This window comes from Nannospalax galili, unplaced genomic scaffold (assembly GCF_000622305.1).
Source record: "Nannospalax galili isolate Female #2095 unplaced genomic scaffold, S.galili_v1.0 scaffold1258, whole genome shotgun sequence".
Classification (NCBI taxonomy): Eukaryota; Metazoa; Chordata; class Mammalia; order Rodentia; family Spalacidae; genus Nannospalax; species Nannospalax galili.
In genome coordinates this window covers 408,683-413,904 of record NW_008341370.1, presented here as the reverse complement: position 1 = coordinate 413,904, position 5,222 = coordinate 408,683, and the positions used below count along the sequence as shown (strand labels likewise).

The window sequence follows — 5,222 nt, the reverse complement described above, 5'->3', positions numbered from 1 at the left end:
GGTTCCTTGAACCAACCAAAATGTATCTTCGGTATCCCCCCCACCCCTTTTTGTCTAAAACCTATAAAAGTCTCCACTCTCCCTTACTCTGGGCTCTCAGCACTGATCCGTTGAGTTGGTGAGGTCTGAGAGCCCGAGCTTAAGCCTGAATAAACCATAAACCTTTGCTTTTGCATTTTGGTGTGTTGGGTCCTTGGTGGTCTTTTTGGGGTCCAGTGGATGAGGTACAACAGTTAAACCTCTTCCCTTCCTGAGGAGAGACAGGGGGAGGAGACAGGGTCTCACTTAGTCCGGGCTAGCCTTAAATTCACTATGTTGTTGAAGATGATCTTTAACTCCTGACCCTTCTACCTCCACCTCCCAGAGGCTGGGGTTACTCCATGCCCAGTTGCCCAGAGCTCCATCTCATTCTTTTCTTTGTTTTTTTTCTTTCTTCTTGTTTTTGAGACAGGGTCTTTCTGTAGCCCCAGCTGGCCTGGAACTCACTATGTAGACCAGGCTGGCCTTGAACTCACAGAGGCCCACCTGCCTCTGCCTCTCGAGTGCTGGGATTAAAGGCATGAGCCATCATGCCCAGCAGCACCTCATTCTACTTTCTATCTCCCTGGAGGAAAAGCAGGTAGTGGGGTGCTCTCTGTGTAGTTACTTTTTAAACTTCAGCATGTGTGGTCTCAGCTCTGAGCCCCTCTGAGCAGAACAACTTATTCAGAGAGAAGTGGTAGTCCACTGAGAGCATTTTAAAAATTATCTGTTTATTGGGGTTGGGGATTTAGCTCAGTGGTAGAGCCCTTGCCTAGCAAGCGCAAGGCCCTGGGTTCAGTCTTCAGCTCTGAAAAAAAAAATTATTTTTTTATTTTTATTTTTCTGTGAATGAGTATTATGCGTGCAGGCATGTAAGTGCACTGATGTCATGCAGTGACCAACAAGGACAGAAGAGGGCATCGGATCCCCTGGAACTGGAGTTAGGGACAGTTGTTAGCTGCCATGTGGGTGCTGGGATTTGAATTCTGGTCTTCTGCAAGAGCAGCCAGTGCTCTTAAACTGCTGGCCATCTCTCCACCCTCCACTGAGAGCATTTTAATCCAATTACCCTCTCCTGAGTTCACTGGTCACATTGCCACTATGATTATAAATGAGGTGTCTGTAGTCAAAGGTAGACATGAGCTACAAGCTGTTTAAGGAATCCTCTATTAAAGAGGGCTCTGGGAATGACACCAGGAATGTGCAGGTTGTTAAAGTGCTCAGCTAAGCATTTTTTTTTTTTTTTTGAGACAAGGTAGCCACAGCTGACCTGGATTTGCTAATGGAGACCAGGCTGGCCTCAAACTCACAGAGCTCTCTGCCTGCCTCTGTCTCTGCCGCCCAAGTGCTGGGATTAAAGGCATGTGCCACCATGCCCGGCTAACATCTTTTTTTTTAAAAAAAAAAAGGTGTTAGGAAGATGTCTACTGTTGAGCAAGCCAGGTACAATCTAAGAAACTTCTGCAAAGACCCAAGAAGCACGAAACCAGACATGCCATGCATTCCTATAACCCTAGTCAGTATCTGGGGGGGTAGGGGTGGAGATGGGTAGATCATTTCTTTTTTTAACATATATTTTATTTATTTTTTATATTTTATTTATTATTTTTATTTTATGTTTATGAGTGTATTGCCTGCATGCAGGTAAATGCACCCTTGTCGTGCTATGCCCACGGAGGACAGAAGAGGCCATCAGATCCCCTGGAACTGGAGTTACAGACAGTTGTTAGCTGTCACATAGGTGCTGAGATTCAAACTCAGGTCTTCTGTAAGAACAGCCAGTGTTCTTAACTGCTGAGCCATCTTTCCAGCACCAGGTAGATCATTTCTTCTAACTCAGGAGTAGATGCCTGTCCTATCAGAAACCACCTCTAGCCACATGGACACATAATAGTGTCCAGGTCTTAACCAACCTCGCCCATCCTCCCAAGACCTTTCGGCAAGGTCCCTCGGGCCTTTTCACATCCCTTTGGCCCCTGCCACTTTTTTGGCTTGTTCATGTGCGTTATTCAGACTTACCTGAGTGAGTATAATAGCTGTCATTGCACCTACAATCTGTTGTGCTGGCTGGATACTCGTCCAAAGAGCAGGCTCCAGCCCCAGGATTGCTGCTGTGGCTGGATTTGGGGGATGCTGGACTGGTCTCAGCCATTGCCAAGGATTTGATTGTCTCGGAAGAGCTAAAGAGGATGGCTATGGAATGACCAGCTGTTGTCTCAGGTGACTGGGCTATAGCTGCGCCAACACTTGAGGCTGATTGTGCTGGTGGGGCAGGTGTCTGTGTGGCTGTGCTGTGCTGTGTGTCAGGTGGCTCACTCACCCAGACAGTTGTTGCTGGGGTTGGGGCCACAGCTGTAGTCTCCCCCTGCCTGAATCCCAGACATGGTTGTTCCAAGAACAGCTGTCTGCAGGGAGGCTGTGGTTGGTGAAGAGGTGAGAGTAACTGCCTTGGTGGTCATGGTTAAAGGTTTGTTGGATAAAATTGTGGTCCTGGATGTCCCCCCTGTTCCTTGGTTGTAGAAGTCATCATGGGATTTCACAGTGATGCGGGACTGGTGATTATGGCAACAGGTGTATATAATATTGCAGTTGTCTGCTCAGTGGACCCTGTTGAGCTTTGAGGTGATGTTGGAAAAGGTGCTGATGTTGTCTGTTCCTGGAACTTAGATGTTGATAGTGATATCCTGGCTGTGGATAAGCTGTTGGTCTCAACTGTGGATGTGTGGTCTTTACTGTGAGACAGAGCTGAACTTGTAGCTGGGCGTGGTCTGTTTCCATTAAGCCCTCCTGTGGAAGGTGGCTGTGGTGTAGCCCCCCAGACTGAAGCATTGCCTGTAAAACAGCAACCAAAATAATGATAATAAACCCAGCACTGCTTCCACTTCTCTGAGGCTCTGGCTCATGCAGTGTCTCTACTATGATATCTGATAAAAAGTAAAGCAACACCAAGCCCATCAAAATCAGCTCACGTTCATGTATATGCCAACTCTACCCTGATAGATTTCAACGGGGTACTGCATGCCAGGGAGAGTTGAACTAGTGGGCAGTTGTGTCTCATTTTGCTCAATATCTATTCTAGAAGGGATGAGAATTCAGTTATCAAAAAAATGGAAATCTCAGAGTTGGAGAGATGGCTTAGTGGTTAAGAGCACTGACTGCTCTTCCAGAGGACCTGGGTTCAATTCCCATCCATAACTCCAGTTCCAAGGGATCTGACACCCTCTTCTGGTTTCCATGGGCATTGCATGACATGAGGACACTTAACATTCAGGCAAAAATAAATACAACTTTTTTTTGTCTTTTTTTTTTTTGTGTGTGTGTGTGTCTTTTTGAGACAGGGTCTTCCTGTAGCCCCAGCTGTCCTGGAGCTCGCTATGTAGACCAGGCTGGCCTCAAACTTGCAGAGATCCACCTGCCTCTGCCTCCCAAGTGCTGGGATTAAAGGCATGCACCACCATGCCCAGCTTTATTTAGTATTTTCATTTTATGTGTATATGGGTGCATTGCCTGCATGTGTGTAAGTGCTCCCATGTTGTGCTAATGCCCACAGAAGTCAGAAGGGGCATTGGATTCCCTGGAATTAGAGTTACAGACAGTTGTTAGCTGCCATCTGAGTGTTGGGTTCACCTGGGTCCTCTGGGTCCTCTGGAGGAGCAGTCAGTGCTCTTAACTGCACTGAGCCATCTCTCCAATCTTTTGGGCTCCATCCTATTTGATTTTTTAAAGACAAAGTCTCATGTTGTAGCCCTGGCTGACCTTGAACTCACTGTGTTAACCCAGGATGGCATTAAACTCAGATTCTCAAGTGCCTCATGCAACTCCTTGTTTTGTTTGGTTGAGATAGATTTTCATGTATCTTCAGCTGCCTAGACCGAGTAGCTGAGGATGACCTTGAACTCCTGATCCTTCTGCTTCTACCTCTCAAGTGCTGGGATTACAGGTGTGTAACAACAAGTCTGTCTTTCATTGTTTGGTTTCTCTTTCTTTCTTTGGCTTCTGAGTTTCTTAATGTCTTGTTTGGTGTTAGTTGAATTGAATATTTAAAGATAGACACTTTTGAACCAGGTGTGGTGGCACATGCCTTTAGTCCCAGCACTCAGGAGGCTGAGGGAGGTAGATCTCGGTGAGTTCAAGGCCAGCTGGGGCTACCCGGAGGCCCTGCCTCAAAACAAACAAACAAACAATCAATCAATCAAACAAACAAAAAACCCGAAATAGAATAAAGAAACAAAAATTTTATGCAACATAACACTTCATTGCAAGATTTGTGCTTCAATAACACAATAGCAGGCTGCTCAACAGCAAAAAGTTGCCTAGTGCCCCTGAGGCCCTGGGTTCAATCCTCAGTAACACACACACACACACACACACACACACACACACATGCACATACACACAGCTTGTGCCTGTGATCCCAGCACTCAGGAGACAGAGATGGGAGTATCACAAGTTTGAGGCCAGCCTGATCTACATATCGAGTTTGAGACTGGCCAGGGCTACATGAGAAGACATGTGTTAAAAAACAAACAGCTGGATCAACAAAGCAAAACAAAAACAATGACAGGCATAGTGGCACATGCCTTTAATTCCAGAACTTGGGAGGCAGAGGCAGGTGGATCTCTGTGAGTTTGAGGCCAGCCTGGTCTACATAGTGAGTTCCAGGCCAGCTGTGGCTACAGGGAATCCCTGTCTCAAAAAGACCAAAGAAAACAAACAAACAAACAAAAGCCAAACAGCTGGCCGTGGTGGTGCATGTATTTAATCCCAGCACTCAAAGGCAGAGGCAGATGGATCTCTGTGAGTCTGAGGCCAGCCTGGTCTACATAGCAAGTTCCAGGCCAGTCTGTGCTACATAGTGAGACTCGGTCTCAAACAAAACAAAACAAAACAAAACACCTAACAAACTTACTTATTTAAAAAAAAGCAGAGCTGTGTTAGGGTCCATGACTTGGTAGGTCTCTTCAGGAGAACAAATGCACAAGTATGGAGATGCAAAAATCAAGCAGAGTTTTATTAAACCAGCTAGCTGGGCCGACTGTCCTTCCAAGACATGCAGGTTTGGTTAGAGCGATCGACCCCAAGGCAATTTCAGGTAAAGATTATATAGGCTCCCACAACCGTTACACAAAAGCCCACGCTTATACAACCAATAGTTTCAAAGCAAGCATTTCACAAACCAATAACTTCAAAACAAGAAAAAT

General features: G+C 46.1%; 1 pseudogene; it reads right to left on the bottom strand.

Annotated features, from left to right (window-relative positions):
* LOC103737129 overlaps window positions 1-2,480 on the bottom strand; it is a 30,558-nt pseudogene extending 28,078 nt beyond the window's left edge.
* Window positions 2,481-5,222: the final 2,742 nt, after the last annotated feature.